We start from the raw sequence: 10,762 nt of genomic DNA, 5'->3' as shown, positions 1-10,762 counted from the left end.
CGCGGGCGGGGCGGGGGCGGGGGCCACGGCCAGATCCGAACCCACCCGCTCCCCCGGGGGGGCAGGGACCCCGGCACGGCGAGGCCGGAGCCTCCGCACCAGCTCCTGCCGTCCCCGGGGAGCCCCTGAGCCGGCCCAGGGTTCAGCGGGGATTACCGGGAGTTTTATCTCCCAATATTCCAGTGCTCATCACCGGTTTAATGCCCCGTCCTGGGGCGGGTTTGGTCTCTCTCAGGCCGCGCACCATTAGGCCATAGGGAGTGGGAAGGAAACAGGGCCCTGCCTCGGTTTTTGACGTGTCCTGGTTTGAACCAGGACAGAACCCGTTTGCTTTTAGTGATTTTACGTTTCATTTAAGTCTCTTCTAAGCAACTGTGCTTTCCAAAATTAACAGCGTTTGTTTTCCAGTCGGTGTCCACTTCTAGAACTGATAATGTGCCATGTTTATAGTTATCGCTGGAGAACGGCACGCAGAAAGGCTCTTGCTTACACTTACTGCAAGAGAAAATAAAGTCACTGCTGGGTTCTGCTAAGTTTATACACTAGAAATGAGAGGAAATCGGCTCATACCTACAAACCTCCTGTGGGGAGGAGCGGGCCAGACAGGTGACCCAAAATTGATCAAAGGATTCCATCCCGTACCCACCGTATTCAGCGCAAAGCTGAGGGGTCACCAGGAGCAAGGTCCCTCCATCTGCCAAAGGAAAAAGCAGTTTCATTTGACCCAAGTGGAGTCTCACTCACTTCTCTCACTACCTGCCCTCAGGGCTGAGCTCTCTGCTAGAGCCAGAGAGGGTGTTTGGGAAGAGTCTGGCCTAAACACCAGAATAAATAGCACAGGTGATGAGAAAAGGCATGAGCAGAGATTCACAGCCCTTTAACTGTTATTCACCAGCTCCCTCACTTACTCCCACACTTCAGCTTCCCTTGTTTAGGCTTCATTTCCAGCGCGATTGTTGTTGTCTCCCCTGACGCAAAAGGGAAAACCAGAAAGGGTTACACCCAAACTGCTCCAAAAGTGCTCAAAGATTGTACACTTCTGGAAAAGTCTTGGAGCCATTGGCAGTAAGTAAATCTATACATTTTCAAAGCAAGGTGGAGGGAGCCTTGTGAGGACAAACAAGTAATAAGAAAATAATGTGGAGAGCAGAAAGCTTATTAGTCTCAGAACTAAATCTGTATAGCATCAAACCAAACAGTGTCACCTTAGAAATGATGTTATGATTCTCACAGGTTTTTTGCCTTTTATTGCTACTAAATTCCCCCAAATATTCCAGTTATAGAAGTCTTGTATTACCTCAATTTATTTATTTTGTCAGCTTGGCTGTTTCCCTTGCTTGTGAAGTCCTTTCTTCTTTTTTTTTTTTTTTAAACGCAGCTGAGACTAATTTTAAGTTTTTTTAAGTCTTCTTAGAATTAAATTTGACGGAAATAAGTCTATATACGGTTTTCAGACTCTCTAGAGGCACTTAGTCTATAGTTCAATAAGGAATTAGTGCCAGCTTTATAAAGACACCATGGTGCACATAAACACCTAAATGCCTTTAAAAGTCAGGCCCTTACCAAACAAGTTTGGAACAAAGCAGATGTTTCAAATAAGGGTTTCGTGACACTAGTTCATATCTAGAGACTTGCTCCTACCAGTAGTTTCATGTGTGTTCAGTTTCATACAGCACATAGTTCCACTGCCGTAGTAAAACTAAGCGCCTGTGTGCTGGCTGGAGCGCAGCCTGAGAGATCGAAGTTAAAGAACTGGATATTTATTTGACACTCCAGAGAGTATCATATGGATCAATTAGTTTTGTTAAGTACCAGAAAATTGTGACAAACAAAATAAAAGGGGTTTTTTGTTGTGTGTTTTTTTTTTTGGGGGGGTGCAGCTTCCCCTCGCTCTGGCTACCTGTTTATCTACCCTTTGAATGAGTTGAGGGAAGTGTACCTGACCTGTAGGACACATGTAATATTTGGTGAATGCTACCAAACCAATATCTATGTTCTGAATATAAACTACAGAGATAAGTAATTAACCAAAATATTAGTAAAACCATACCTCTGGCTTACAAGCTTCACAACTACTGGAATATCTTGGAATATGTTAGTTCTTTGCATATTAGAAAGCCATATTCAGTTAGCTTTCCATATTAGAGACTTCAATGCAAGAGGAAGCATAGGGAAAATAAATAGAAAATAATGCTGCTTGTATTTTTTTTTCTGAAAAAGGTCATCTAAAACAAGAGGAGGAGGACAATAAGGTTAATTAAAAAAATACATATAAACAAAAATCCCCCACCCCCTTCAGCATCTGTTGTTTTTTCTAACAAACACTGCCATTTTCTTAAATGAGCACACACACAACCAACTGTTGCTAAATGCTATCTGCCAAAACAATAATATAAACAATTACTGGGAAGCAATAATAGAACACAAAGCACACTAAGAAGCAAACACATAAAGCTATACAAGAAAAACCAGGAAAGGATTATACTAGTAAAAGTAAAACAAACCTATTTACCCAATAACTGCTCCTCCTTTTCTCAGTTTCCCCATTCTAACAGCAAGGATAGTAGTAGCATTTATCCCTTGAAAATAATACCCAGAAGAATTAATTAGCTAATTATTGCCAGTAATTACAGCAGTAATTATGTACTTTGAGATAACTGGATGAAAGTAACGTAAGTCCACTTAAAATGAGAACCTGCTCAGGAAAGCACTAAGAAGAATGCAGGGCCTTGAACTTTTTATCATGGGATCTCGTTTGGCCTTAGCTGGTAGTTACTGAAATTTGCAAGTGTGCCCAGCTGTTCTGAGGGCTATGAGGAACGAGATAAGATCTCCTCCTCCTGCAAGGGTCAACAAGATGCTCAGAGCTTAGCATCCCAGTGCCAGTGAGAAGTGCAGCCAGAGGAATAATCACCTCCCTTGGCTCAGAGGGAGCTGGGGCCTTCGTCTTCCAGCTGCTGGATGGAGAAGCAGTGTGTGATCTCAAACCCGACCAACCTCCTTCCCTCCTTAATGCCACTTGGGAAATCACTTGTACTAAATAAAACTTCACCGTTCCCCTTCGGCAGGATTTGCTGCTCAGCCCTGCGGCCGAGCAAGCGTCTCTGAAAGAGGGGGGCTGGTGGGACAGGGGCAACAGGGCACTCCCATCTTCTGGGCCCTGTTTCTGCCTGCACTTTCCAGCTGTATTATCTTTTTTTTTCTTCCTGAGTTTTTCAGGGTGGTTGCCTGTGTCTGGCAGGTAGTTTCTCCTGCTGCCCCGCTGCCTCCCACCACTGCAGCTCTCTGCTCGCACAGCACTGCTCCCAGGGAGTGAAGGAGGAATCACCCCTTCTCCATGCCAGCAGGGAGATAGATCTACATGTGGAGGGTCCTTCCTGGCACAGGTCAGAGGGGTGAGGAAATTACTTAAGACTGCGATTTTTGCAAGGAATGCCAGGGCCCAGCTATATTTCTGGAAAGCAAAGAGCAAGCTGTGCCGGAGCGGAGAACATCGCTCAGTCTGGCATCAACATTAAAACCCGTCAGTGTTTTGATACAAGACAAGTTTTATTAAAACCGTAAGAAGTAACCATCCAATAGCTGGTTCTTGCATCTAGTGTATACATAAAAGAAAGGGCTGGCTTTCTGACAGCAGGCAAAATGCTTTCAGTCCCCGGCCCCAGAAAGGCACAGGCTTCCTCGGTCACACAGTGTTCAATAGCTGCAAACACAGAGTTATGTTGCTAAATGTTAAGGGCTCAGCTGTTTACCAGAAGAATGTTTCCTCCCTGGAACACATGGTTTTGCTTAAAAGAATTCTCAAAAAAAAATCTGCTTTATTTCATTAGTGAAGGCAACATTATAGTCCTAACAAACATGCTATGCAGTCTCCCCATGCAAGAGTGAAAAAGAGGACAAAAACCGAGCTCTCAATGTAACACTGGGGCAGAGCATGTCTCTGCCGAGGAAATACCACAGCTTTGAGGTCTGGTGATCTAGAGCTGAATCTTGCACTCTGAAATGTGTAGATTTTTATACATTGTTTTCATATTCCAGTTCTTGTTGAAAGCACAAATGTGGAATAGGAGTGAGAGGCGTGCGTGCTCCTGCAGCTTTACCAAGGCCTGGCCAAATCGCTGCCTTTTGTGTCCCAGGCTCAGCTTTCCTCTCTGTAACAGGGAGGTGATGCCACTCCCCCCTTACAGACAGCACAGCCGAATCATTAAGTGAAAATGTGGTGCTCTTGTCTCTTCTAAATGAAATTACACTGAAATTAATGCACTTACATCAGCAGATTATTTATCTCAGAGTATTATGGGGATGCAAGCAAGAGGTTCAAGAGGTACAATATTTTTAATTAAGAGCCCTTGAACCTGCCACGTGCTTTGAGCTTGTGGAAGGTGAAAGGATGGCACATTTCTGAACAACTTGGTCAGCTCAGTACTGTATTTACAATGATCTGCCAAAAATTATCATTGTGCGATGCAGCTCAAGCTAACACGGGAAATCTGTGCTGAAAGGATTAGAGTTATTGTAACGACCCAAAGGAAGCATGCTGTTCACATTCCTCTTACTTCTTTTGACTCTGATATCCAATGGGAAAGTTCTTGATAAGCCTTATTGCACTGCAGAAGGTATAAACAATGCACATCAGAATCTGCTGAGCTTAAACCCAGATCTTGTATTTTAATTTGTTTCCTGAATTGTCCCACAGATACAAATCCACTGTCCACACATGCTTATAAAGAAAAAATACTATTTTCTTTCTCTCATACCTTGCTTTCCTTTGCTGTTTTTTCATATAGTGTTCCTTAATTAGGTTTGGGTTTTTTTTGTTTGTTTGTTCGTTTTTTTACATGCTACTACATTCTTCTGTATGCCAAACTACAATGTGGTTTGTTTGATGTCTGCAATAAAACTGCTAAGAGAGAAAAAGTAACTTCTATTTCTGATTTATTGATTTTCATCCTTCAATATACAAAGTGATTCCTTCAATGGGGTCAGACAGGAATTTATTCTGCAGCAGAGAAATGTACTAAACCTGGAGGTTTGCAGTACAGAGGGTATTGGCCTTCTGACGGAGTTAATGGGATGCTGTTATTCATGGGATAATACACTTAGTTAATCAACACAATCTGAGCTGTTTTTACAGTTGCCATGGAAGAAAAAATTTCCACAGGAAATACAGGTCTGGGTGGTTTTCTTTCTTTTTCTGCTTTTCTCTAAAAAGAGCTTGTACTTTCTTAGCTCTTTGGCATGCTCAAAAAGGCAATGCCTTGATGAGTGCTTTCCTTCTACATGCAGATAAAAGTAAATCATTAACAACAAACACCAAAAGCCAACTGATTCTAAGGTGATGACTCTGTGTAAAACTATAGGGTTAATCCTCAGTTCCATACCTTCTTATTTTATGTAGTCTTATTGCTTCTTTTCCCAAAAGTTGCCTCAAGAATCCTCACATTTCAATGTCCAGGAGGGTTTTTTTTCCTCTTGGTCTCAAGCAAGAGATGCTCACACAGGCAGCCCTGGACTTTCTGTTAGCATCTTCTGACCACCCAATATGTGAGACCTGCAAGCCTTGGAGAAGGGAGCATCAGGCCCTGATGGTGCTTTGCTATTAAAAGCTACCACGAGAGCACAAAAAGGCAGAAGCTGTAACCTCATGCTTTTCTTCCTGGTGCTGTCACAGTGGTTGAAGCCCTGAGAAGGTGAGTTCTGCAGAGCAGGGCTGTTTTTTTTGAGCATCAGCTCAAAATATCACAGTATTTACTCCAACCACTTTTGCCATGTCAGATGCCCTCCCTTAGACCTCAGACAGGACACGGGCAGGAGAGAGATGCCACAGTGTGCAGTGGGTTAAGGAAGCAGAGGTGGACACAAACAGTCTGTTGGTGGGATGTCAGGGCAGGGCTGGTGGCCCGGTCCAGCACAGGCACCACAATGAGGATGCAGCCACCTGGGAGTAAAGCTGCAAATTTTTATGAGGGCTGGGCCAGCTGTGAAAAAAAGCTTTCATCCACCAGCAGGCCCCAGCGAGAGGTGGAAGTCATTGTTGGCATGATACTTCGGTAGTGAGGCCACCAATACTGTTTGACTGCCTGAGAATAAAGCTGATGTCTGTGTCTTGGAGAAGGATAGTACTGCCTGGCAGGTCACAGAGGGAGGTCTCCATCCTGTCTGTTTGTCACAAAATACATTAAATACAGAGGCCTCAGAGGGCTGTGGGTGCAAGGAGGGTGCATCTTGCAGATAGAAATTTTTAGTGCTTTTGAGAGAAGAGAAACAGTGCTGAATCCAGCCAAGCAGCAAATCTCAGCTAACTTTTTTCATGTGGCTTTCAAACGTTCAAAGATAAAACACTTTGTTTATCTTTCGTTAGAGCTGGAGAGACATTTAGGTAACTTGGGGGGGGAACGTAGAGGGCTTTTCTAGTGATCAGAAAAGTAACAATTTCAAGGTTGATGTTATTCCTCTTTTGTCTGTATGACTGCAAACTTGTTGCTACTTAAGAACCGGCTTCAAGCAAACAGAATGCAAAGTGTGAGATGCACAATCAGCATCACAAAATGACAGAAAGTTTTGTTCAGTCTTTCCCCGTCATACATATGATGAGAAAATGCTTTGTACAGGCATTTGGGCTCCATACGAAGGGGCTTGGCCAGGGTCATTCTGCGTGGTGCTGGAGGGCCAAGCATTAAGCCCCAAGAGAAATTTCTCTAGGCAACTAGAGCTTTGAGCTCGCCCGGACACAGAAAAATTAGTTGTCTTAGCAGGAGGAAAAAGGGTGGTAACATCGACCTCACAACAAATCCTCGCAATACCACCAGCCCCCAGTTTCTGCTGTTGCTGCCATGCATGGTGAGCATCCGCCCCGTGTTTGGCAACGGAGGGGATGATGCCTGGCCACACTATATGTGCTCCTGGTGTGACTGCCACTTGCCTCCCTGGGGACATCTCAGTCACGGTGTCTCAAACAGCTGCTTCTGCAAAAAGGACAGTGCTGGTGGGCATGTGGAGATACAAAACTTAGAGCACCAGAGTGAGAAGCAAAAAGTCTGGTGGCTGGATGTGCTGGTTGTCTTGGCAGCTATGCAGGGTTTTTTTCTTGTTTGCTCTGATAGATGTAGGCATCTGAATTCCTACCAAAAAGAAGCAGAGGTGCCTGAGACTTTTTGCGATCCTGCAGTTTGCTCATTCATGTGTCTTCCTACCTGTGGCACTGCCACAGCTATATAAATATATATGTCTTTTTTCTACAGGTGTATAGAAATTACATGCATTTTGTTCAGAATATTCAGGCTATCCCAACATATTTAAACCATGAAAAAATAAATCTTTAAAGATTATTTGCAGTGAGGTGGGCATCTCTGTGTTCTCAGAGGCATGCATCAGCTTCGGGAAGGGGAGAAACATGTGAAAGATTCTCTCTTGCCATCTGAAGGAGCTGAGCCAAGGGCTAATGACAGTGGCCTGACACTACAATACGAAGGGTGAGCATGTCTGTGCTTGCACACGAGTATCCTGCATCGGGGCAAAACGGGCCCGTGGATTCCTCCGTCCCCCCTGGGTATTTCAATTAAAAGCCAGGGAGGAAGTCCAAGAAAATGCCTAAAATGGCTTGAGTCCTTCCTCACGATCTGGAAATGGAAGTTGGCGGTGACTAACTCCACCAAACCCCTCCCTCCCTGACTCTGCATCGCTCCATTTGTTCCCAGCTCCTCTCCTGCCTTTGCAAACAGTCAGCAGTGAAAAGAGTGAAGCAGCCAGGCTTCCAGCTCCAGGCAGGCACGGGCGGTATGTGACTGCAGCAGTGACTGTCATCCACCCAGCCTGGTGTCTAACCTAGGAAGAAGTGATTAAAATCTGGCTGGGACAAGTCTGGATTATAAGCAATGGAATGATTTTAAAAGAGGCTGCCGCCAAGCCTGAAAACAAAGCCTAATTAAATTCTGCCATTGACTTAAACTGGCTTCAAACCAGGCCTGTAGCAGCTTCAACAAAAAAAAAAAACACAACAAAAAACTAGTTGTTTATAATTTTGCAAGCCAGTTCAGGCGATGTCTTCCAGCCTCATCACAAAGCTCACAGCAATACCCATAAAGAACAAGATTAGCTAACTGAGTGGTCAGGACAGCCACATCCCATGCTCACAGTGTGATGGCATCTGTAGTATGTGGGTTTTTTTCTGCTGCTTCAGTTTGGATTATGCAATTGACCTGGATTTGAAAGCATCTGCCCCAAAAGAAGAATCACCTGGACATTGGGAGCACTGGGAATGTGTGCTCTGATGGTAGGTGACTCCATAGGCACCAGTCTGGTTCCTTCTCTCTCTGCTTGCTCCCATCTTGCACCAATTGTGAAGTCTTGGTCCTTCTGCTCAAAATTCCTAATGGTTCTGATGGAAAGCCTTTTTCTGGGATTTCAGCTGCCACTTTCCTTCTACCACCCATCCATCTTCATAAAGGTCCACTGAGACTTGGTTTTCATGTGGTACTTACTGCACAGGGACATGATCTTTCCTGGTGTCCAAGAACTATTATAATGTGAAAACTAAAAAGCAAAATGGGATCCTTATGATACCAGTAATGTCTTATTCAAAATCTTACAGTTAAAAATTCTGACTTTCAGTTTACTTAGGTTGCAGCTCTTTCCCCAAGGACTTTTTAAAAGTCCAAGCCCTGTGTGCTTGCAAGTAAAGGCTAAGGGAGGATAAATCATCCTGTGTGGGGTCCAGGATACCTTCTCCTCTCCTCCTGGTGGTGTAGTGTGGAGAAAGACATCCTCAAAAAGTTTGACTGCTTCTGAGACAATGCCTTCCCCACCCCTCATTCAGCAGTGCAAAAGTGTCTTTGGGAGATGCTGGAGACTTAACATGCTTGGAAATCACTCTATTTCCAGGGTGTGTGAGGTGCAGGCTGGAGAGCTGCAGAGCAGAGCTGCCTGCATATGCCTTATCCAAATTTACCACCGCCCTCAGGTTTGTGACCTCAGTGCCTATTCGATAGGGTTAAACCTGCCTTGCATATTCCCCACAGAGGTGATTAAAAAGGATGAGTGGATGAAGGCACACCTGAGCAAGGAGATCACTAAACTAATTCATTATTTTTACTAAGCTAATTAAAGGCAGACCAATGAAGTGATCACACTGAGATAATGATTAAGATAAAATCAATAAATCAGTAGATTCAAATGACTGGTCATCAGATTATATATATGTCTATCAAAGTGATTTGTGAATTTGCCACTGCAGAAATCACTTAGATTTAATCTTGTCTAGGGGAGATTTCAAGGAGGAGGCAGAGTCTTTTCAGGCTAAAACCCCAGTGAGCTTCCCAACAGATGCAGTGATCCCCCTGGTGAAGAACGTCAATCTTCAAAGGATATTAGGATAAATATCCTTCCTTTGAAGGATATATCTCCCCCCCTTCAAAGGAGGATGTCCAATCTTCTTTGGATTTTTTTGCCAAGCTACATGACCCATGTCATGCAGTAATCTTGTCTTAGCTCTCTTTGGGGAAGTAACATGATAGGTATCTCCACAGTAACTTTCCTTTAACACAGCTTACTTAAACCTTAAGCTTATTTTCATATGCATTAACATTTGTTGTCTGTATATTCCCCGTTTTACAAATAGCTGTTTTCTTCCACTGCTGAAGCAGACAGGATGGTTAGGACAAATCCAGCTACCCTGAATAATCTTGTTTTCAAGTCTGAAGACTGACACCCTAATTTATTCATTCAACTTAATTTTAGTAGCCCTTCATGAAAATTTTTCCCACCAACACACCCATTCACTCATTCATACCAGCAGAAAAAGCAGAAAAACAAGAAGGGAATCGATTCAATAAAACAAAGGTAAAAATAAACAGTGCAATTTCATCTGCATCATTCCTTGTTTTTTCTTGTCTGTGTTCCTCTGCTATGCCAAGCACAGTCCTGAAGGCTTCCTTTGGGCTCACAGTCTGGAGCCTGACATGGTCCTAGAGCAGGCTGCAACCTGCACAGCCCTCTGAGAGCCTTCGTCCAAGTCCAGTGCATCTCCCTCTGCATGGGTGCAAGACAGAGATGTGATGTTAGTGGTTTTATTTTGGAGAACAGATGACAGAAAAGAACCATGTTTCCCTCATCATTATCATTTGTAGCAGTGTAACCTCTGTTTAGATCAACCTTCAGGCTGCATGGCTGGAGGGTCAGTTGTGAACCCTGGTGTTTTGGGTGGTATTTGTCACCCAGATCTCTCACAAGTTGTGGTGGAAAGTCCCATCCACAAGTGACCTTTCATTTTACCTGATCATAACTTTATCACTAGAATAAAATACAGACAGGTATGGGGGGAAGCCTTGTCAGTGAGGCAAAAGCCAGCCTTGCAGCACAGGTGAAGGAAGTATAACATGCTGTCACAGAAACCAGCTTTCAGAGAGGTACCTGGTATCTTGCTTAACACACTTTCACCTGACTACATTTTCCTCGTGCCAGTTCCTCCTCCAGTGTTCTCAGCAGTCTCTAAAATACTGTGAACTTTTTAATGGAGAAGTGGTGGGGAAACTAGCTTGGGTAAATTTTTTGCTTACTCTCATGGCTTCTGACCTAAAACTACAAAATGCTGTTGTATTACTCAGTATTTGACCATTAAAGTTTTCTCAGAATCAACTCTAATCTGGGGGCTGTTTTCTTCCCACAACCTCTAGTCCAAGCCAGGGTCAAAATGTACTTGAATTCCCAATTCATGGGGGCTACAGGCTTGCTGGTAACTTGGTGAAGGCTTTTCACATTTCTTTGT

This window comes from Chaetura pelagica, unplaced genomic scaffold (assembly GCF_000747805.2).
Source record: "Chaetura pelagica isolate M959 unplaced genomic scaffold, ChaPel_1.0 scaffold414, whole genome shotgun sequence".
NCBI lineage: Eukaryota > Metazoa > Chordata > Aves > Apodiformes > Apodidae > Chaetura > Chaetura pelagica.
This window is presented reverse-complemented; position numbering follows the sequence as displayed.